Source organism: Callithrix jacchus, chromosome 9 (genome assembly GCF_049354715.1).
Source record: "Callithrix jacchus isolate 240 chromosome 9, calJac240_pri, whole genome shotgun sequence".
Lineage (NCBI taxonomy): Eukaryota > Metazoa > Chordata > Mammalia > Primates > Cebidae > Callithrix > Callithrix jacchus.
The window spans coordinates 112,601,174-112,624,944 of NC_133510.1; the positions used below are offsets into that span (position 1 = coordinate 112,601,174).

Here is a 23,771-nt window from a genome sequence, read left to right on the forward strand (position 1 = left end):
ATCTGGGGAAAATAACCTCTGAGTGGTCAGAGAGGGCTCTTCGGAGAAGGTGACATTTAAGCTGAGACTGGAGGGATGAGAACAAACCAGAGAGCAAAAGGAAGACTGTTCAGACAGAAGGAACGGCTTGGATCAACGCCTTGAAGTGGGGAATAGTTTGGCATCTTCAAGTAACCGAGAGGAGACTAAAGTGCCCAGAAGGGCGTGAGGGTGGGGTGTAGTCGGGGAGCTTGGCAGGATTCCGTCCCTGAGGCCACCTGGACCTCCTCAGCCCTATACATGCCTTGCCCACTCCCCTGGCCTCCTTGCTCCCCTAGGCCTGCCCCAGAGAGAGACTCAGGTACTGTGGGGTGGGGCTGGGTGAATTACAAGGTTACACGTGTTTCTTCTTTCCCCTTTTCTCCAGGAGGAGCATAAAGAGCTCTTTCTTTTCTGCTTATTAATAGCTCTGATTAAATTATCTCTGAAAAACCTACGTGGCATGCACCAATGGGGGCTCAGTTCCCTCTGGGCTCTGGCCTAGATCACAGCAATGAGGGCAGGTGAGGCAACTGGGGGTGGGGTGGGAGGCTGGAGTGGGCCTGCCTCTCCTCCTGGATGAAGGCCCCGCCTCTGCCTCTCCCCAGCCCCAGCTTGGCCTCTCACCCACCTCTGCTCTTGGGGCGCTCACAACTCCCTCACTTGGAACTCTAGGACTGTGCATTGGTGTTCCCTCTGTCAGGAGCCCTCTTCCCTCACCTCTGCCCTGGGCTACCTCCTACCCATTTTTCCCAGGATAGCTGACTTGTCCTTTTTTTTTTTTGAGACAGAGTCTCGCTCTGTCGCACAGGCTGGGGTATAGTGACACTACCTCGGTTCACTGCAACCTCCACCTCCTGGGTTCAAGTGAGTCTCCTGCCCCAGCCTCCAGAGTAGCTAGGACTACAGGCACACGCCACCATGCCCAGCTAATGTTTATATTTTTAGTAGAGATGGGGTTTCACCATGTTGGCCAGACTGGTCTTGATCTCTTGACCTTGTGATCCACCCGCCTAGGCCTCCCAAAGTGGTGGGATTCCAGGCGTGAGCCACCTCGCCTGGCTGCTGACTTGCCTTTTTACCATCACTAGCCCTCCACTGAGTCAGGTGCCCACTCCAGGTTGTCCCCTCTCCTGGTACCTGGATGACACCTGGTAGTTGCCTTCTCTGTCCCCCATTAAACCTGAGTTCCAAGAAGCCTATGTCTTGGTCTGAGTCACTGCTGAATTCCCAGTATCAAGCACAGGGCAGAGAGTTAGCAAAGGTTGAATGAATGAGGGAATTAGCGGACTTAAAGGGGGAATGCTCAGGCTTCAGTGAGCGAGAGTAGAGAAGGGCAAGGGGAGGACAGCTGCAGTGGCTCAAGTCCGTAATCCCAGCACTTTGGGAGGCCAAGGTGGGAGGATCACTTGAGCCCAGGAGTTTGAGAACAGCCTGGGCAAAATAGCAAGAGCCTAGCTCTACAACAAATTTAAAAGTTAGTTGGGTGTGGGGGTGTGCACCTTGTAGTCCTAGTTACTCAGGAGGCTAAGGTGGGAGGATCACTTGAGCCCAGGGGTTCAAGGTTGCAGTGAACTATGATGGCACCACTGCACTCCAGCTCAAAAAAAAAAAGAGAAGGGCAAGACCGACTTCACATACACGGGAGGGCGGGAGAAAAAATTCCACGCTCTGGGCCCCTTGAGCAATGCCTTGATTAATTGAGATGACAATTAATCTCATTTCAAGGATGGGGGAAACTGAGGCACAGAGAAGCTGAGTCGTAGGGTTAGTAGCCCAGTCGGCCTGACTTCACTCCCTTCTCCTCTTCATTCTCCCCCTCTTCACGAAAACCAAACAAAACAAAAACTTGGGCCACATTCATTCAGTGATTCAGAGACTAAGTCAACAAACCTTCACTGAGTGCTGACCGCACGTCAGGCCAGTGCTGGGAATAAAATGGTCTGAATGCAGCCTCTGCCCCGGAAAAGCCCTCAGCTCAGTGGGAAGCCTGACAAAGAAGTAGGCCATTATAACACACACTGGACACATCTGTGAAGGGAAAAGTACTCCAATCTGGAGCAGGGTAGTCAGGGAAGGCTTCCCGGAGGAGACAGCACTCTGGCTGAACTCTGAAGGAGGACCAAGAGTTAGCTACATGAAGGGAGAGCATTCTAGGTAGAAGGGACAGCATAAGCAAAGGCCTGGAAGTGAGAAAGGCACGTGCAAGGATATGCAGGTATTTCAGCAAAGTTGGTGTGTGGGAGGCAAACAAGAACAGTGAGGGATGAGATGCCCTCTGCCCCCTGGCCCCTCAGGAGCTCTTGGACCCCTGGCCAGAGCCAGTGTTCTGAGGCTGGCCTGCCTGGTGGTTTCATGGACCGTGGCAAATCCATCTTGACACTGTCTCCAATCACATAATACAGTTATTGGACTCGACCAAGAGCAAAGGTACAAGGGTCTGACCTCAGGGAGATGGATGTAGAGGGGTGGGGGGCTCTGGGAGTGTGGGGATCGGGACAGAATATCTTACGGGGCATTCACCTGCCTGGAGGGCCATGACAGGCACCTAGAAGGCTCTGAGCTCTCCAGCTGGACAGCTGCCTTGGAGCCTGCTGCTGTCAGAAATTCCACCATGAGCCCATCATGGACTTATAGAGCTTCAGAGATGGAGGGGCCTTTTGAGATCTTCTCCCCTGGAATTCTCAGCCCTGGCTGTATCAGGAATCACACAGGAGCTTTGAGAACTGCTGCCCCACCTGGCTGAGGAGAAGCGCTGGGGTTTGGCTCCTACTCTCCACTTCATGGCAGGGGAATCCGACGTCCAGAGAGGAGAGAAGAAACTCCCCTCAAGGTTGCACACAGTCAAACAGTGGCTGCCACAAGGTGCAGTAAATCAAGGTCAGGGCTCTGGACTTTGATTCCATCATTTATGTGACCTTGGGTAAGTCACGTGGCCTTCCTCTGCTGTAAGATGTGCATAGTAATTGTATATACCTTACAGAGTTTCTGCGCGGGTAAAAGGAGATATGTGACGGAAATAGCACTGAGCACATGCCTGGCACATAGTAGGTGTGAAGTCATGGTGACCTACAAGGAAAAAAAAACCCAAACTTTGGACAGGCTGTGGTGCGACCTGCTGTCTTCCTCTCCTCTTCGCGATCTCTCTCACTTCCCGGGGTTTTGTTGTTACTGTCCCTCGCCCTGTCTTCGGCTGAAGTCGTCTCCCCACCTGTCCACACCCTAGGTCCACCCAGTGAGTCGTCCCCCTGGCCGCCCTACCTGAAGTCCTCGCAGCCCTGGCAGCTGGCGGGAGCGGGAAGCAGCTGGCTGCAGATCACATTTCCAGGTAAATCCCCACCCCTACCTTCAACATGGGGAGGGAAAGGGAGGAGGTGGGAGCGGCCGCGGAGAAATAGAGCGGAGCTGCTGGGAATCGCGGGCGAAGCAGCCGCTCAGAGGCCTGAAACAGGGCCAGCTCCTGCCCTAGATAAGGCGGCTGGTGGCCTACTTGGGCCGGCTCTGGAGGTCCGTCGCGAGCGCCTCTCCCGGCAGGGTGGGTTGACTCCTGGAAGTAGGCTAGATCCAGTCTATAAACAGCCCGTCCGCCGGATACACTCCTTAGGGTCTCCGAAGCCCTTCAATCCGGGTGAGTACAGCGGACATTTATTGAGCACTTAATGGGTGTTTTGAATCCTTTACAAGCAAGAATTCATTTTGCCCTCAAAACTACCCTATAAGGTAGGAATTATGATATCTCTCATTTCACAAACAAGAAACTGAGGCACAGACCCTTGGAGATCAATGGCAAGACCAACAGCCAGCAAGGGCGGGGCTGGAGTTCCCACCCAGTTCAATGGGACTCCAGGCAGGACACGGGCATAGCCTGAGGGGTGGGGGAGTCTGGCTGCTGCTCTGCATTTCTAGGGGGATCTTTGTTATTATCCCAGAAAGCTGGCTTCCTACATTGCTGTGTGATGGACACGTGGCAACTGAGGGAACTACCCTACGCAGGACTCAATTTCCCCATCTGTAAATGAGACTGCTAGACGGGCCACCCCATGGGTTGTGAGAACCCAGGAAGCTTCTTTAAAAGTGAAAGGCAAAGCACAATATAGTTTGATACATTCATATTTGAACCCCAGGTTGACGTGAAACTCTGCCTCAGTTTCCCCATCTATTAAGCGGGGGAGAAGGCTAGCGCCTGTCTTCTGTGGGCGTGGGGTAAGTCTAGAACGTTTAGTTGCAAATTGCTTAGCGCTGTGCTGGGTTATATAGTTAGCACGCCACAGATCCCAGCTGTGGTGCCAAAAACACATCACTGCTAAAAATAAGTCTTAGGACAAAAACATCCAGGACCGTGTCACTTCATATCTCCTAACCTCAGTTTCCTCCGTAAGTTGGAAGTATAATAATAGCACCTATCATATCAGTTTTCTCATCTGTAAAATGGGGGTGATAATACCCACTCACACTGTTGTTGTGAGGATTAGGTAAAGTACTTTGCTACATAGTAGCTACCGTTGTTATTGGTTATTATTTTTAACAAATTCCTCATAGGGTTGGTTGTTGCCAAGATTAAATAAAATAAGGCCGATAGTGCACTTATACAGTGCCTTGTCCCAAGTATGTTATCAATAAATGACACTGGTTTTGCCATCCCTACTTCCTCGGCAAAGGGACTACAAATACCAGCATGCCCTGCGCCTCCGGTAGGGGCCCCTCCGCCCGGCGCCGGCGCTCAGCATGCCGGGAGTTGCAGTCCTCGCGTGGCAGGTTCCGCCTCGTCCCTTCTTGGGGGAGGAGGTTGGAGAGCCGCCCTGCCGGCCTTTGAATTTTGCCGCGAAAAGCGCGCGTGGCGGCCCCCGGCTCCGCCCCCCGCAGGACGCGGCGCCGCGTCACCCTGGTAACCGCCTCTCAGCCGTCGCTGATTGGACGGGGCCTCGGGGGGCGGGCGGGGGACCAGACGCGGGGGCTGCTCCTGGCGCTCGCGCCTGTCAGTCGGTCCGGAGCGGAGCGGCGGGCAGAGCTGCCGGGCTGGCGGTTCCGCGGAGAGGCTGCGCGCGCCGGCCGGGGAAGGCGGTCAGCCGGGCCCGCTGCCTGCGGGGCGCGGCGCGCGGCGCGCGGCACCCGTGCCTGAGAGGCTAGGCGCCGGCGCGCGCGCAGACGACGCGAGGCTGCGGCCCCTGGAGCCCCGGCGCGCCGCCGGGGGCCATGGGCGCGTGAGAGCCCAGCGCGCGCGGCCCCTGCTGCAGGTCGCGAGCTCGCATACCGGGTGCGCCGTCCCCCGGGCAGTCCCTGTGTCCGCCCTGCGCCACTGGGATCGGCAGTTTCTCAGCGCCGAGGCCCCCGAGGCTGCATCCGAGCTTGCGTCGCCCGCTGCTGCCGCCGCCGCCGCCGCTCGCCGGCTTCCCCTCCCCCCACACCCGGGGCTCAGAGCAGGAGGAGGAGGGGCCCGTGCATTCTCGCCGCTGCTCTTTGCAACCTGCGGGGGCCAGTGCATGTCCGGCGAAGAGCCGGGACCGCTGCGGGTGTGTGCACCCCCCGGAGAAGACAATCCCCCCACCTCCGAGCGAACCGGGGGGCTGCAAGCCGCGGGCGGGCGGGCGAGCGAGAGGAGGCAACAAAGACAGGCTGCAGCTGGGGCTGGCGAAAGGGGCCGCGGCCAGCAGGGCTCCCACCGCGGGCGAAGAGGGCGCCCTGGGAGCGGCGCGGGCAGAACTGCAGTCTTGAGCAGGGCTCCGAGGGGAGGAGCAGCGCCGCCCGCCGGACGCGGTGATTACGGACCCCGGCGAGGATGCATCGCCTGACCGCCCGCGCGGCCCCTGTCTGGGGCGGGTGTGATCCCCGCTGAGCGGAGACCCCCCAACCCCCACCCCGACTTCGGACGGAGCGGGCCGGCGCCGGGATAGCCCTCACCAACAGCCTCCCTTCCCGCCAGGAGAGAGACATTGGCCCCCAAGGGGGGCTTCCTCAGTCAGCCTCTGCCACCCCTGCATGGCTGCGACCCACCGAGCGGAGCGTTGTGGTAGCTGAGACCTGGTGCCCTTCGACGGCCTGGCTGATCCGGTGAGTTGCGCAGGGCGGGGTTCTGCGCTGGAGCTGGGGTCACCCCCTGGCGTTGCACAGAAGAAGCCCTAGGCTGTTTGGGGTCCTGAAGTAGTGATAAACCTTGTCAGTCCCCTTTCTTCCCCTCGAACACAACTTGTTCAGACGAGCCAGTCGACGGGAGTGGAGGTTGGGGGGCCGGTGTGGATTCCCCGGGGCTCTGGGCGAGTTGGTTGCCAGAGAGGAAAGGTCACCCCACCCGGAAAGCTAACAAAAATAGCGTCTCTGTCATCCCAAAATTCCCTGGAAACTCCAGTGTCTTGGAAGGACTAGGGGGTGGGGGACCCCCAGGATAGGAAAACGTTGAGGGTTTCCCGAACAACCTCTGAGATCTTCAAGGGAAATCAGCTCAGAGGAGGATTTGGGGGTTCCAGACACGCAGGTGGCCAAGTTTGAGTATTGTGCCCCATGGGGCTAGACCTTAGCAGGGCCCTCCTTCAGACCACGTTCCCACAGATAACTCACAGGAACAGCAGGTTCCCCAGAGGGGTAAGACATGACGTCAAGGCTCAGCCTCTGATGTCACCGGGGTTGCCATGACAACACCACTTGCCTTGACCCAAGGCTGGAGGGGGCAGGGTCGTGGTAACCAGGGACGGGGCTGGATGCCTTTGGGTACTGGAGGAGTGAAGGCAGATTCCCCCCGCCCCCCCATTACAGTCCTCTGACCTAAATCCTTAGCGCCCCATGAGGTGGGGGAGGAAGGCAGTGCCAGCTGTCCCTGCTGATGCTCCTCCCCCCGAAGGACAGGTGTTCAGAGCTTTGCCCATGTAGCCTGGCAGTGCCTGGGGGCTCAGCAACTTTCTGTTTTCAAAAGAGATGCTATAGAAGAGACCTCCCTGAACCCCATCAGATACCCAGCTGGCAGGCTGAAGTTCCCAGGGTCCCCAGAGAGATGTGGGCCTCTGGCCTTCCAACAGGCCACTTTTGCTCTGGACAATGTGGGTGCCCTGCCCCCAGCCAGGGAAGGTGTAGTGGAGCTGCTGCCTGCTGCACCTCCCAGTCCAGGGGCTCCCCAAGCCGTTCTACCCTAAGGTCAGGGGCCTTGGCCAATCTGGAACTCCTGACTGCCCGCTGTTCCTTCTGGTGTTTAAGAGGATTTCAACAAACATATTGTGAGGCTCCTTAAGTGAGTGGAGGGCAAATGAGGCCCATCAGTGCCAAGGTCTAAATAAACTGTCTCTGCCAGGGCGCCCCCCACCCCACACACACCCCAGTACTGGCCCTATTCCCTGCAAAGGCCCAGAGAACCCCCAGCCAGCATCCTGTTGCTGGCCCTGGGATTCGTCTAGGTCCCTTCCAGCAATTATTGCCAGTGTCGGATGTTGGTGAAACTACTGTGATCACATTTCTAGGAAAAGGTTCAAAAACTTCAGCAGCGTGGGGCAGGGTAAGAGCGGAGAAGTGTGTGTGTACACGGATCCTTAGGAGAAGCCAGGCCTCAGACCCTGCAGCGAGCATCTTCCCTGCTCTCCTACCAGGCTCTCTAGCTAGATTAACAGGTCAATAAATATCGGTGGAGCTGCTTTTGGGGGCTTGGCAGGGAGATGGTATTTCCAGCTGAAATGGTGTCGTTAAACACACAAGCTTCCAAGGACAGAGGAGCAATAGCAGATTGGGGAAGAACCGGGAGAGGTAGGCAGAAGGGCTGTTTGCACTGCCTCTAGAAGCTTCCCAGTTTAGAAACAAACTCGGAGTGCGCGCCAGAGATTCACAAACACAGGCAGTTGGAGGCCCTCCGCCGAGTATTTACACTTCCACAGCCAAGGCGGAGGGAAAGGCTGTCAGAATTGGGCAATTCCTTCTGTTCTCTTCCTTCATCTCCCTGGGCTTGGCAATCGGTGTGCCAGACGATGAGCAGGAGGGAGTGCCAGCTTTCTCAGCATCTCCCTATATGCCAGGCGTTTTATGAGATCTCAGTTACTCCTTGGATCTGTTCATGTGCTGTGGCCCATTTTATAGATAAAGAAACTGAGGCTTAAACAGAGGAAGTGATGCGCTACAGGTGATCAGCCAGACAGCTGCAGAGGTTTGGCCCTGAATTGCCCTGGCTCCAGAGTCCTTGGGTCTTACCACCTCCTCCCACAGGTTTGGGGAGCACCCCTACTTATGGGACAGAAGTCCCTGCAGGCATCAAGGGCTATCAGCCTTGGAGGGGTAGTCTGGCCCCACCAAGATGCTTTGTCCACACCAAAAGGCAGATTTGAATCCTTGTTTCCTATACCTACAGGTCAGCATTGAACAGAGTAACAACTTCCGCCCCGGCCTTGTGGTCTGTCTGCTTCCCTCACCCTCAGGACTTCTTTCTCCAGCACTAGGGAAAGGAAGGCATGGTTTGAAACTGGCTCCTTGTCATCTGCTCTTCTGGGCTTGCTTGAAGGGAGGTGGTGAGGCTGCCCCTGGCCGCCCCAGGGACCTTCTTGGGATGTAGACGAGCAAGGGCAACTTTAGTAGATGAGGTTCCTGACCCAGCCCAAGGGTCGGGAAGCCCTAGAGGAGAGGTGCCATGTGAGTTACGAAGAGGACAAACAGGAATGTGCCGGACAGGAGTGAAGACTGTTCTGGGTGGCAGGAGTGGCTCTGGAGCAGCCAGTGATGTGTGTGGGCCCTGGTGCCTGATGGGGGAAGGGGCAGCCGTGGGTGGCTGTGTCCTGGAGCCTCAGGTGTATGGGGAAGGTTTAATTTCAGAGAATCCAGCGATCCCCCTTGACAAGGACAGTAACCCTGGATGTCCCTTCCCATAAGCGTGGAAGAGGCCTCTTGGGTTCTGGGGGCAGTCTCCTCTCTCAAGGTTGGCCCCACCCCCATGCCCAGTAATCCTTCTCACTTGTCTAATTCCTGTAAGCTCATCCATCCCCTGTCCCTTCTGAGCCTTAGGGTTGCTCTGAACTAAACCGGAACTGGGCTGGGCTGCTGAACCCCCTTGATGAGAAACTTGAGGCACCCTGGTGATGGGCAGTGGCTCCTGGTTAGGTACCAGGCTCTGGCATGGGGTGGGCCTATCGTACTCTCAGCCTGCTACTTGCAGGCTGTGTGACCTCCGGTGAGTACCGTTGCCTCTCTGAGCATCAGTTTACTCAAATGTGAGAAGGAGCTGACCATAGCACTCACTGCCCAGGGTCTGGCCAGGATTCAGGGAGGGCCTGCCACAGCCCACAGTATACAGTGAGTACCCAAAATGCATGCCGTCATACCTACTGTTACCTCCCTTTCAGAACAGACCCTTGAGTGACTCTCTCAGACCCTTGGAGCCAAAGGTTGAAGACCCCAGTTGCAAGGAGAGGCCGGAACCCTACCAGCTGCCTCTGCCAGGGGCTCCCCTGTCCACTGAGGCACCTGCCCACCTACCCACCCACCGTCATGGCGAGCACTCCTGGCTCCCTTCTGAGCTCCTGAGGGGGCTGGGGCTTGGCCGGGGTCCCTCCGCAACCTCCTTCCAGCCCCCTCTGCCTTCCCATCCCTTACAAACCGGAGGAAGCCAGCGAAGCAGCTCATATTCATGAACCGTAATTCAATCAGGCGGCGATTCCTCTGGGCTTGGGGAGGGGGTGAGAACGAGGAGGCGCGCACAAAAGGGCCGCTTTATTACCTCCTGCGGGCCGGGAATTGCTGCTCTCCCCCAGCAGCGGCCGGAGCCGCCTTTATTGTGTTAACCCATTTGCGTGTCAAGAGCTATTGTGCGCTTTCTCTGCCTGTGCGTGGCGGGCCGCGGGAGGAGGGCTGCGGTGCTGGCCGGTCACCTCCGCGGGCACCGCCCGCCGCCCTGATTGGTTGCTAAGTGATTTGCATCCAAGGTAATCACTTTTATCTCAGAAGGATGTCGACTATAATTATAAGCTACTGACATCTTTTGAAATCTGCCTAATGACTATTTTAGTCTGCACGGGCTGGGGGTGGGGAGGGGATTCTGGAGAGGGTACAGGCTGGGAAGAGGGATGGATTCCTTCCACCTGGACCCCTGATTGCTTAGTTGAGAAATATCAGAGTGCCTACTGCGTGCGTCAAACAAAAGACGGGGTCCCTGTGGTGGGGGCTTGCATTCCTGTGGGCAGAGTTAGTGCCACTTGAGAGAGGGAAACGGAGGCCCTGGGGAAGGGGCGACCTGCCCAGACCACACAGCCAATACGCAGCCACCATCTGGGGGTCTCTGACCCCAAACTCATGCCCTGGCCACTCCAGTGGCCACAGTCAGGAAGAATGTCATCATACCTGGATACAGGTCACCAGTTTGGTACCTCTAGGGTTTACATCCTACCCGTAAGAAATGCACGTGCTGGTACTCTGTTTTGCTGAAAAGCAGAGGCCCAGAGAAGGTATTATATTTTGCTGCCTGAGGTCACACAGCCAGGGAGGGAGTGGTAGAAGTATGAGGTTTGTTAGCAGCTAGAGATGGGAAGGCCCAGGCAGGGTTCCAGCTTCCCCTCCTCTTCCCACCCCCTCGTGGTTCCATTCAGTAAAGCCAGGCATTAGGTAACGACTGAGCCAGGACACCCTGTCGCCCCTGTCCTGGTGGCCAAGTGATAAGGAATCAGACGGCCCGCAGCCTCTAGAGGGAGTAAGATGAGTCTACAGCTAACTTGAATTCTAGACAGAGCCAGAGCAGAGCTGGAGGAGAGACACCGAGGAGGGAAAACCTGCAGCTGGTCTTGGAGGGCTTCCTGACAGAGGGTCTGTGCTCTGTGCCCTGAGGACTGAGTGGCTCTGCCCAGCATGGAGTGAATGGGGGTGTGTCTGGCAGAGGGAGTTCCAAGATCCAGGCACATGACCAGAAAGGGCAGAGGGGGCGTATAAGACTGTGGAGGTGAAAGGGACAAACTAGGAGAGTGTGCAGGGGGCATCAGGTGCTGAGCTAAGGATGCTGGGAGGCCCACCGGAAGAGGGAAGCCAGTGACAGCGTCTGAGAGGCAGGGGCCAGCTAAGTTCCCAGCTTAGAGGCCAGCAGAGAGCTTGGGAGTTGCAGACCTGGGCTCCATCCTGGTGCGAGAGAGCCCCTGTGCTCTCACTGGCTGTGTCCTCAGACAAATCATTTTACCCCTTCTGCGCCTCAGTTTCCTCTTTTGTTCAGAAGGGTAACAACAGCTTTCTCATGGGCTTGTGGGTGAGGTGAGCTCGCCTGTGCAGAGTACTTGGGGGCTTAGATGAGCCTCTCAGAGCTGGGTGGGCTGGGCTTGAGTACAGGCCCCGGACCAATCCTCCTGGCCCCACAGCAAGCCAGCGTCCCAGCCACAGCAGCTGTTTGGGGCCCTGGGAGCCCCTGCTATTGTGCAGAGGGCACAGGGGACAAAGGCCTGGGAGGTCAGGGGATGAGGCTGAGACTGGCTGTGAACAGGCTCCCGGGGACTGGGACTTAATGACGCAGAACTTAATGACCCAGAGTCTGTGGGGAGGGGGCCTCCCTTGGAGGAGGAGGGAGGTCCAGCCACCAGCTGTCTGCTCCAGGATTCGCTGCCAGAGTACGGGCAGCTGCCTTGCAGAGTCCAGGCCTGAGCTTGGCACTGGGGGAGGCAGAGGTGGCAGGGCCTCCCGGCATGAAGTCCCCAGGCCTGAGTGCAGGGCTTGGCCCTGCCCCTCGGCATCTGCAGATTTCTGTCTCTTCATCTGTGCTGGGCTACGGGACCACCTTAGAGGGCAGCTGTGGGGCTTGGCAATAACCGATAGCCAGTGGGCAGTAAACAGGAACTGCTATTTTTGCTCCTTATCCATCCTTTCATTCAGAGAGCTTCACTGCTCTGGGCCAGGTTCCCTTCATGTCATGGGGACATGAAGTTGAACAAGCCTCAGTTGCCTTGAAAGGTGGTGTGTACTGAGGGAGAGTCCTTGAGTGCACCAGCTCAGCCACCCAACAAGTGCATGTGGGTTAATTGCCACAGTGGAGGAATTCACAGTGTGTGGGCACTGTCCCAGGGGCGGGGGGCACAGCAGTGAACAAGCCAGACATGGGCCCTGCCCTGGGCCACCTCCAGTCTCTCAAAGGAAATCAGAGGTAGAAACAATTACTTTTGGCTGGAGTAGCTAGGGAGGGCTCCCTGGAGGAGGCGACACATATAATTGAACACTTTAGCCTATTATGAGAATCACAGGACACTGGTATCTGCTGTGTGTCAGACTGAGCTTCCTACTTTGGCATTTTGTTCTCTCATTTAATCCTCATATCCCTCTCTGTGGGGTGTTTTTATCCCTGTCGTGTGAATGAAGAAACTTAGGCTTGACGATGTGAAGCGGCAGCCCTGAGCCGCATGGCAGGACCACAGAACTGCCTTCATTATTCACACAAGCTTTTGCCTCTCTGCTGCCTATAAGGGTACTGGGCATGGGAGGATCCTTGGGCAGGGGCCAAGGGGACCCTGTTCTGGGCCAGCTGTCTCCTTTATGAGCGTCATGACCTTCAGCAGGTCACCTTCCCTCACCCCTCCCAACCCAGACTCAGTCATGTCCTTCGTAAATGTCAAGGATGGCAAATCTGTGGCAGGCCTGGCTTGCTTTCCACCGCTGTGCCCTTGGCAGACATTGCCAATCAATTGCTGCCCTCTTCCCCTGCTGAGTTCTTCCCCTGACCTTGGGTTCCTTCCAGGGCTCTGGGCAGGCAGCGCCAATCAATCAGCAGGGCCTGTGAGCTGAAACTGGTTGCCTGCCTGGCCTCAATGAGCTCGGGGGTGCCTCTGGCCCATCTCCATGTGGCTCAGAGGACCAGGGGTACATAGTGAGGGATTCTGGGGGATATCTGGGCATTCAGGTTGTTCTTAAGCCACAAGAGCCTTTTAGGTGGGAGGATCTGTTACCCTCCTCTAACCCCAGCGGTGTTCATCTGTGCAGATTCTGAGCGCTGACAATCTGGATGATAACAGTCAGCATGTATTGGGTTCTTCCCGAGAGCTAAGTCCTTCCCGGGCACTCTCTCATTCATCATTTGGCAGAGCACCTACAGCAAGCCTCCCTGCATCTCCAGGGAGAATTCTTAACCCATTTTAGAGATGAGGGAATGAGGCTTGGCTCAATTAAGCAGAGTAGGGTCATGCACTTGTCGTGTAGTCGAGCTGGCATTCACACACAGGTCTCAAGGTTCACAGCCTGGGACGGGGCCGTGGGTGGCAAGCACACAGGGCAGCCTTCCCAGAAAAGATGTCATTTATTTGGAGGCATTAAAGGCTGGTGGGCTTCTGATGAGCAGAGCTGGGGATGGTGACCTTCTGGGCAGAGGGAACAGCATAAAAGGCAGCTCAGAGGCAGACAGGTGAGTGTTTATTGAGAAAGCAGTGCGTAGCCAGATGTGGCTAGAATGTGGAGAGCGAGGACTGTGGAAGGAGCCAGGGCTGGGCTTGATGTTTGGACTTGGTCTTCCCATAGTAAAGAGCTCTGGCAGCCCTTTGAGCAGAGTAACAGTGAAGTCCCATCTAAGAGTACTTATTCGACAGCTCTGTGAATCCTGGGTGAGGGTGCTTGAGCCGGGCTACCTTTGATCTGCTAGAAGCTTTGGCCTAGCACACAGTAGGTAGGCATCCAATAAATATTTAGTGAATGAATAAATGAATGACATTCCCTGGCCTGAAGTGCTCCTGACCTCTCCAGGAACCCAGCTGCAAGGAGGGGAGAGACCAGAGTTCCCCTCTCCAGGCCTGGCAGTAAGGGGCAGGAGAGGGGGCCAGGCAGGTACCTGGGACAGGGCTTTCCTTCCACCACTCGCCACCCTGCTGCCTGTCCCCAAGACCCCTCCTAGACTTTCCTGCTGGGCTGTCTGCACCTTTTGAGCCACGCCTGGCGGGCAGCGTGGGCCCAGCGCTTGGGGGGATGAAAGATGAAGATTCGTGACCATTTTTTAACTCAATAAAGGGAGAGACAAGCTGCAGGCTGCAGGCCGGAGATATAATTAGTTCACAGCAGTGGCGCTTTCTTGATTTAGCTTCTGAGAGAACAAGACAAGGATGTTATACCCAATTAGCAGTAACATCCAGTCGGAGCCTCAATAGGTGAGATAACAAGCTATTTTTATGACTTTTCTTTCCCAGCTTGGAGGAAGGGGGGGAGGGGCTATCAGGGCCTTATTTCTTTTCATCAGGGAACAATTATTGGCGATCTCAGAATTTCCCAAAGCCAAATGATGCATTTGTTAACCCAAACAAGCCAGCATCCCAGGGTAGCAGCGGGGGTGGCAAGTTGGCATTTTGAGCCCAGGGTGGGTGGGAGGGGTGCAGGCCCCTAAGCCCCATTCTGGAAGCCCTCTGAAAATGTTCCCAGATGCAGACAGCGCATTGGCTAGGCAGGAGAAGCACAGGCCCTTGAGATATTCTTAGTACCTGCCTTGATTTCTCTACCTGCTTTCAAAGGAACATGAGGCCAGGCCAGTTTCTGTGGGGATGAGGAAGGAGCCAGTTTTGGCTCTTGGCAGCCCTTGTTGGCACTGCTGTGGATTCTTTCTGCCAACTAGGCCAGAGGTTCTGGCACCTCAGGCTTGAACCTGCCATTGCACTTTGCCCACCAAACCCCCATTAATGGCTTGCCCCACCCAGCCCCCATCCTGCCTATCCTGGGTCCCAGACCCAGTCTCTGGCAAGGGCAGAGTAGTGATTAGCTCCTTTCTTTCCACCATCATTACCCTCGCAGTCAGGACACCCAGCACTGGCCAAGTCCCTGCTGGGCAGGGAAGCCCTGCCAGGCTCCACCCCAGCTGCCTGGCTGTGCTCCCACTCCTGGCGAAGGCTGGGGGATGCCCAGAGAGGGAGCTGGTAGGGCTGCTGTGATGCCCTGTCGGCCTGGGCCCCAAGCCCAGAGCAGGTTCCTGGGCCTCCGCCTGTCCTGCTGAATCTTGCCCCGCCCTGTCCTGTGTCCCGTCTCCCTGTCAGTGCTGAGCTCCGCACTCCTGGTTCAGACGACTGACAAATCCAGCCATGCAAAGTGGGAGTTTAATTGCAAACAGTTTTTATGGATCATGGGCCCATCTGTGCCACCATATGCAAAAGAGAAAAAAAAATCCCCCTTTTTCTTCCTCCCCACCCTACAAACTAACTCCAAAAGTAACAATTGCCAAGGTTTTTCTGGCTGGAACCAAGCAGAGAGCTGGGACCTGTCCCCAGGGCTTCCTGCAGGGTGGACCTGGTAAGGCCAGAAGGCCAGATAGGGCAGGGAGGAGAGGATCCCAGGGGCCCCACGCAGAAGCTGGGATCTGACTACAGAGAGGCTACGCCAGCCTCAGCAAACTGCTGGCAGTTCCCGAACCCACTGAGATCTCTCGCAGCTCTGGGCCTTGGCACATGCTGTGCCACAGTTTGGGTAACAGGCCTGGCCTTTTCCAGCTACCTGGCTGACTTGCATGGCCTATGAGGCAGGGCTTGGCGTGGAGTGGGCACTGCGCAATGTTCATGAAACATGTGAAAGAGCCGTGTCACGGGGCCCCAAGGACAAGGTGCTTCCTCTCCCCTCTTTACCCAAGAAATGCAACTCCAGGAGGATGGGGCTGCCCAGGCCTCACAGACTCCCTTCTTCCCAGTGGTGCCTCTCGCCCTGGTGCCCAGCCTGGCTCTGCAGATGAATGCCACCCAAGATGGAAAGGACATTGGGTACCAGCAGCTGCCCTCCTGAGGCCCTCAGATGTGGCTGTCCCTGGAGCCTGCGTGGGCTTCTGAGAGGACTCACTTGAAACAATCTGCGAGGGTTCCATTCCCACACCATCTTATCCCAGCTGGGTCGCTTCAGACTGTCGGTGCTCCTGCTCTGTGCCTCAGTTTCTTTCTCTGTAAAATGAGGGTGCTGGACATAAAGTGCTTCTCTGCATGTCATCTCTCTTCTCTTATGAGGTGGGCATGGGGCATTTGCACACGAACGTCTTCCCAAGTTTCTGATTGGGACACTCAGTGTTGAATGAGTGAGTGAAGGAATGCACGAGGGAGGTATTTGGGGGGCTTTCCAGAGAGGTAACAGGACACAGGCACTTGGCTTGCCAAGAATTCAGGCTTTTTACTCCCTCTCTGATTGGCATCTGGAAACCACCCTGTGATCTATAGGAATGATGAACTCCATTCTACTGGGGGAAACTGAGGCTCGGAGAGATTGAGGGACTCTCCCAAAGCCATGCAGCTGAAAAGAATCCAGAGCTGGGACTGGAGCCCTGGGCTGAGCAACTCCAGCTGGCCAAGTCCCACCCCCATCAGGTGAGGAGGGTCCAGCCCAGAGCTGGGAAGGAGCTTAGCCAAGGTTACACAGCAAGAAAGTAGCAGCCAGCATTTGTGGGCCACTTCCTACAACCATTTTACAGATAAGGAAACTGAGGAACTCCAACCTCAGAGCCAGGCCAGCCAAGTCCTGCATGCTCTTCCCTCCACTCCTTCCCTCCCCTCCCCTGGGTCTGCACCCTGTGGGTTCCCCATCCGCCTTACCAACTGTGTGAGCCAGCAGCCCGGCCCCAAGCAGGGGTTCCAGTGCCCAAAGCTGGGCACCTTGCACAGCCCTCTTGCAGCAGGTAGCAGGGGAAAGTGGGACCCAGGTACCATCACCATTTCCTGGGACCCAGGTGAGACCAGACCAGGCACCAGGCAGCCCATTCCCCACCCGTAGTGATCACCAGCTCCCACTGTAATCATTAAAACTATTAGAAGGAAACATTCGCTTGAAGCAAATGTCAGGCGCCGAGTTGTGCTTTGTAAACGCTCACAATTAATGCCAATCAGGCCCGGAAAAAAGCCGGCCCGGAATCCTGTCTGTTTCGTCTCATTTGTCAGCTGGTGCTGCTCCATGTTGCACATTTTCATACAATTGCTATAAACATAAAAGGGAAACTCCACAGTGTTCCTGGGCACCCGGATGGTGCGCGCCGGCTTAATTATTTGGTATTCTGCTGTTCACTTGGCCGCCCTGAGCTGGTGGGAGGGAGAAAGGGGACTTTTTGTGGCAGGACGAGGGTTCCTGGGGGTCAGGCAGGGAGATGGGTCAGGCTGCTGGCCTGGGCCTCCTGCTCCGTCCTCTGCAGGCCACGTGACCCACAAGCTGAGCTGGGAAATAAGACAAAGTTGCTTAAAAAAAAGTTGGCAAAACTGTCAGGTAGAAAAGGGGTTCAGAGTCTACCAGACTTGGTTTCAAATCCCTATTCCATCTCCTGGAATGACTCATGAGGTTTATGGTCCACTTCCTGCATGCCAAGCATGGGGCCTCAGTTTTCCTCATCTGTGAGTTGGGGGTAACAGCCCAGTGGTCAAGATGTCAAGCCTGTTGGGGCCTGGGGACATTGTGGTGTAGTTTGGTTTTCCCCTTTGGTTGCCCCACAGACCCTGTGAGGGCAAGCTGTCCCTCTTAGCTGAGTGTGAGGCAGGGACTGCCAAAGTGCCAGGCAGGAAGTCGTGGAGCCAGGACTTGGGTCCGGATTACTGGTTCTGGGGCCATAACCATTGTACCATCCTCCCGTACCCACCCCAGGCAGCCACGAGGCTGAAAGAAGATGAGATGTCTACAGGTCCCAGCACAAAGTAGGTGTTTGGTACACAGTGGCTGCTGTCCACCCACTGCCTGGAAGTGGGCAGGGGGCAGCGGAGGGCTCAGGCCTGGCCTGAGGGTCAGCACCAACCAATGTGGACCTTGCTGGGTGGAGGGTACGAATGGAGTGGTCCAGAAGCAGGAGTGGTTCCCTCTTCCCTCGGGGCCTACCAGGCCAGGACTGAGGAGGGAGGCGCTGAGAACATACCTGGCCAAGTCCCCAGGGGACTCCTGCCCACCCGCGTCTGCCCTTGCCTTGCACCTGGCTCTGAGGTGCTGGGTGTGACTGCGCCCCAGGCCCCATGTTGCCTCACGAGACCTCTGACGGCCCAGAAGGTTTGGTGTGCTGTTGTATGGCCCCCATTGTACAGATGAGGAAGCAGAGATCCAACCCAACCCAAGGTGACAGGGCTGGGAGAGTGGATACTGGAGCCGGCTCCTGCCCAGCTTCCTTGGTCCAAAGTCTTATGAACCTTCTTAGCCCCCTCCCTGTAGAGACTGGACATGGCCCTGGCACACCTTACACACGTTCCCCAGGGCCCTTTTGAGCTCTCCAGCTCTCTCTGGTCAGGGTCTTCTGAGGCCAGGCTGGGACACACCGGCCTTTGTATGAGCTTGGGCTGGGCCGGGCGGCCAGTGGAGTAGGGAGAGGGCAATGCAGCCTGGCGGGTCGGGGACAAATGCTCAGAGCAGGAATAGAGGCCCCTTTGTGTGCCTCTCGGAGGGGGAGGGGGTGCTGCCAGCTGCCACCCCGTGTGACCGTGGAGGCCTGAGCCCTCCACAGAGGTTTGTCTGACACCTCCAGGGGACCGGCCAGGAAGCCTGTCATCAGCTCTGCCTCCTCTCACTATTCTGTCTTCCTCTTGATTTCTGGAGGTCCCTGGCTGCTAGAGGAGCCACAGGCAGCCATTAACCTGGTTTGCTATGGGCCTGCTGTGTGCCAGCACTGAGCCTGACACTCCACCCACCCTGCAGGCAAGGGGTGGTAGTCTCATGTCTCAGACGAAGACACTGAAGTTCAGTGAGGAGAGGCAACTCACCTCGCTGGCATGTGGTCATGGGGTGGGGATGTGGCTGACTCCAAAGCTTTCTCTGTCCATGGAATTGCCCTTTGTGTCATGCCCCAAGGGTCCAGGTTTGCAACTCAAGGTGTTCATTCCCTAGGGTGGGCTGGGGAAGAGCAGAGATAGGTGCTGGGGACTGGGCTTCCCCGATCCACTCTGCCACCAATTTCTGGCGGAAACCAGCAGGAAGGCTACAGGTGTCTCCATTCCCTGGGTGGGCACTGGGTGTCCGCCCGTCCCTCAATCACAGCCAGACTCTGGGCTAGTGTCTGCAGGGCATTCATGAACAAGCCCAGGGCCCTGTTGAGGGCTACCATACCTGTTCAACCCACTCCGAGCCTCGATCTCCTTAGCTGGGAAATGGAAATGAAAGAGAACCCTCCCAAGGGCCACTGGGGGATGTAGTCCCAGGACATGGGCAAAGTGTGAGCTTGGTGCCTGAGCACCCTCAGACCGTGCAGGTGTAGGCTGGCATTTCTTGGCACTCCTGCTGCCTCCTGGGAGTGGGAGAGTATAAGCTACAGCAGTGGGTGGGTGGCGGGTGCTGAGGTCCCTCTCAGGAGCATATGCATGCACCAAGGACTGTCCCATTGGGTCCCTGCCACAGCCGCACCTTACATATAAGCAGTGTGATGAGAGAGCTAAGATGACTCATCAGGGGTCCCAGGGTCCCAAGGACACAACATGGAGACTGTGGCTTCTAGTGAGGCCCAGCCCTTAGTCTCTTCCTGATCCCCATTTAGCCTAGTGAGCAGCAGTCCACTGTAGACACAGAGTCCCTTTTCTGAGCCCAGTCCCGTAGGAGAGCAGAGCCATGCAGGATGCCCGCAAAGGCCAGTCGGCCTCCTGCAGCAAATCCCAGCCACATGGGATGAGCTTGCACCTGCCAGGCCATGCCTTCCTCAGTGCCTTTGCTCAGACTGGGGCATCTGCCAGGTGTACCCTCATGGCCAGTCCTGTGGGACACTGGGTGCCCACTAGGAATCCAGTCCTTGCACAGCACAGCCATGCCCTGGGCTTTAGAGTCCAGCAGGCCTCCAGCACACACACATGTGACTTCTCTGTGGTGCTAAGGGTCTGGTACCTGCTTTCCTCCTCCAGAGCCCCACCCAAGCCCTTTTCACCTTTCTCCCACCTCTTCATGCACAGTGTGGCACATGGTAGGCATTCAGTGAAGTCTGAACCAAAGATGTGGTCCAGCCCTCAGAGACCTGGTCCCCACCTAGCGGGAGAGATGGACACAAACAGGTCAGTGACACGGCTACACATCCAAGGATGGAGTCAAGGCGAGACACCCACAGAGCAGGGAGTCCCCATCCCATCTCTAATACTAACCGACCCCCTACTATGTTCCTGAAAACTTGCCGTCTCCTTTCAGTTCTCCCAGGGCAAGGCAGCGGGGTTACAGGTGAAAAAAGAGGCTCAGACAGCCAGGTACTGACAGGTCACACGGCTGCCAAGGGCGCCTTGGACATCCCAACTCAAAGCCCCATTCCCTTCTCCAGGGTGGAAAACTCAGGTACCCGAGGGCCACGCAGGTAACAGGAGGAGCAAAGCCACTGCAGCCAGCTTCAGGACACATCAGCTCAGGGCTTCCAGAATGGCCAAGTTTGAGTTTTTCCCCAAGAGAAAGCAGACAATAAAAATTGTAGGTAGAATTCTAGTTTTTATTTTTCCTTTGGACATTGGCAAATAAATCAGTTTTTAAAATGCAGTGAACTGGGCAAAGAAAAAAGGTGTGGGCAGATTTGCCCCCTTTAATGAGCCTGTATTGTCTGGGTGAGGGGCATGCTGGGAGTCTCAGGACAGCTTGCCTTCCCCATCCCCCATCAGCAAGAGCCCTCGGAACCCAGTGGCATTGCCCCAAGCCCCTCAAGACACCCCCAGCCGCCGCCTTCACCACTAGAGGGAGGAGGCAGGGCCCAGGCCCCACGAGGGCACCACCCAAATAGCTATAATCAGCAGCCTCGCCAAGACTTCAAACTCACCCAATTATCCTGCGAGGGGAAAAAAAACACAAAATGAAAACAAATTAACATGTTTGCATAGAAGCCGCTGCAGCAACACACACAGACGCGCGCACGCATGCACATGCTGGCGCATGCCCCGGCAAGGCTGGAAGACACCGCCACCCCCATTCCCCGGGCCTGGCACCCACCCGGACCAAAATGCAGGAGCAGGCCCAGCAGCCGGCTTGTCCCCAGACCTGACTGGGGTGGGGCTGCTTGCAAGGTACTACCTCTGGCACCTGCCCACAGAGCGGGGTTCCTCCACCCCACACCATTCATTTAGTGCCACAAGGCTCGCCTCATCAGACTCACTGAGCCCCTGTTAGTGCCTTTGGGCTCCGTGCCAGGTGCTGCCTTTGCCCTTGCCCTTGGGGCACTCAGACAAGCTCAGATACTCCCTTCTCTGGGAAGTGGCCTGTCCTTAGAAGGACCCCTCTTCTCTAGGCCCCTGAAGCTCCCTCTGACCTGTGATTGGGGTTGCATGGGTGTGCGTCTGGTCATCTTTGCCGTGTTTGGTTCTTCTCTGGGTTCCTGCAGCCTGGCACACCACAGGTGCTCAGGCAGGGTTTGGCGACTGCACCCATTGGAGCATCCCCTCCCACTTATAAGGCACATTTGGGGCCTTGTCCCTGGCATTAAAGGATAAACTCCTGGAAGGAATTGGGGTTTAGGTCCTGATATTCGAGGATCCCCAGCCTGCTGCTGCTGTGTGACCACAGGCAATCCCTTCACCCCTCTGTGCCTGGCACTGTCATCCCCTGGGGTGAGAGCTGGGTGGGCAGTGCATGAGTGCTACGCTGCATGTGTTCATCACCCGGTTCATCCTCACTACGGCTGGTGAGGGAGGTGTGGTTTCTACTTCCGTGTTTCATATGGAGAAACCGAGTCCTCAAGGGACTCATGGCTTACTCAAGACAGCCCTGCTAGTGAAGAGCAGAGGCAGGGTTTAAACTGAGTTCTGGATTTTGCCTTAGTTGAGGTGCTATTTCGCCCCTTCTAGATGCTGCCTGTCAGGAGCCAGAGGGACAGTGCCTCATGGGTCTGGGGAGTGAGGGCTACTAAGATGCCATGGTGGTGGTGGGATGGGTGACCCAGCTGGCAGCAGGATCACCCCTTTGGCATGCTGGGGAGGTAACCCAGTGCCTACTCCCAGAGCGGCCGGTCTTGTGGGACACTGGACACAGCCATGCCCTGGGCTTTAGAGTCCAGCATGCCTTGTTCCCAACCAGACCCTGCCTGGTGCAAATCCTGTTCCTCTTGGAGCCTCTCCCCTGCTGGAGAATGGGAGGCGTGGATGTATTCACACTCAGGGATGGTCTTCAACTCCGTGTGAGGTGAGGCGTGGCACCCAGCCACTATTGCTGCTCTGAGAAGCCACCTCCTTCCTAGACTTCCAGCAGGAGAGGCCCTTTCCCTTATCCAGAAGCTCTCTAGCCCTGGAGCCTCCATGACACAGCCTTGGGGTGGGGGCTGTGTTGCCTGGTGGGTGACACTGGGCCTGGAGGAGGCTCTTGCCTCCTCGCTGCTAGCTCTGCCCCTCTGCCCGCCCGTGTTGAGGGTCTCTGGGGCCCAGGTGTTCTGGGTGTGTGGAGCGGTTTGTCAGGTTGAGGTGGCAAACTACAGTGAAAAGAGTGGGGAGAGACCCTGAACTGGGAAGCCTGGACCATAGAGGAAGTGTGGAAATACAAGTCCCAGCGCAGCGCTCTGTCTGTTCAGATGGGATTTACAGAGCATCTACTGTGTGTCTGGCCTTGGAGTAGAAAGAGACCAGAGAGGGGTCTGTGAGGCCTGAGGCCCAGCCCTCTCACTGCTGTGCACTTTGGACAAGCCACACAGTCTCCAGCACAAGTCTTCTCACACAGGGCTGTGGTCACACCACAGTAAGAGGACATTCATTCCTTGGTGGTTGAGCATGCAGGTCTGGAGCGCCCCTTCCCCAAACCCTGGGGTGGAGGGTAGGGCAAGGGCCACTTCCAGTGGTCATCATGAAGCTGTGTATGACCCCCTCACTCCCAGGCTTCTGAGGCTCTGAATGCAGAGGCTGGGGGCTGGGTGGGAGGAGGTTCTTTCCCCCTCATTAAAAAAGTCATGTTCATCTCTTAGTATTTGGAATAAGTCTGACAAAGAAAATAAAATTCAGCCGACATCTAACTGCCCAGAACTAACACTTGGTCTCATGTGGGGACGCTTTGCCCAGGTGCTGGGCATTCAGGGAGTGTCTGATTCCGCTTGCATAAATGACCCCCCTTGTCGGAGCAGTGCTCAGTGAGTGGATGTGTGGACCCAGCCAAGCCCAGCGCCCGGTCCCAGGAAGGGCCACTCCATGCTAAGCCTGTCCTGAGCTCCTGGGCACCACCTGCCCTCCTGCCTGCCCAGCAGCCCATTGTCTGGCATGTGGGGGCGCGGAGCAGCCGTTGTTCTGCACACATCTGATCCCATCTTTTCCACATCAGATCATTTGTAACCGTCACCAGGCAATAGGGCCCATCGCTGATTCAATCTCGGCTTTGTGCTGTCACAGCCGTTTTTCTGCACCGGGCTGATTTTGAAAGGAGGCCCATCCTCTGGGCCCACTTTTCAGAAGAGGGGAGGTGGGTGGAGGGAGCTGTGTGTGTGTGTGTATGTGTGTGTACACACAGGACACATTCCCCCACACGTGTATGTGCGCGCGCACACACACACACACACACACACACACATTCCACTGCTGCATCTAATCACTGAGAGTAGAATTGGAATGAGGTAGATGGACAAGGGCCCCAGGCCAGGCCCGTCATCCCCACCTCCATCCCACCTGCCACCCTGAGTGTCCACTATGTGCCCCAGTGTGCAGACACGGTAGAACTTGCACTCTGGTGGAAGAGACAGACACTAAACTGTTCCTCAAGATAATTTCAGAGCAATAATGACAGTGAAAGAATTGCTGTGGTGACGGGACAGTGGCCAGGGCAGAAGGTTGCCAGCTTGATAAGGTAGTCAAGGAGGGTCTCTCGGAGGAGGGGATGTTTGAGCTGAGGTGTGATGAGGAAGTGGAGCTGGTGTGGAGAGTGGGGGAGGGGCGTGAACTGGGGCAGCGTGGCGTTGCACTGTCCACAGGTGGCATTGAGCATTTGCAGTGGGGCAAGTCTGAACTGAA

General features: G+C 56.5%; 1 protein-coding gene across 8 annotated transcripts in view; it reads left to right on the forward strand.

The window, feature by feature from the left end:
- The first annotated feature begins 4,996 nt into the window (after positions 1–4,996).
- The window catches only part of FAM222A (family with sequence similarity 222 member A), a 55,248-nt gene continuing 36,473 nt past the window's right edge, over positions 4,997–23,771 (forward strand). For 7 of the 8 annotated variants that reach the window (XM_054238831.2, XM_054238830.2, XM_054238832.2 and 4 more), the window contains exon 1: positions 4,997–6,066. The gene's annotated coding sequence lies outside the window, so the exon portion shown is untranslated. Of the gene's footprint in view, positions 9,900–23,771 lie in introns of all 8 variants that reach the window. The other variant, XM_035257540.3, reaches the window with a different exon arrangement.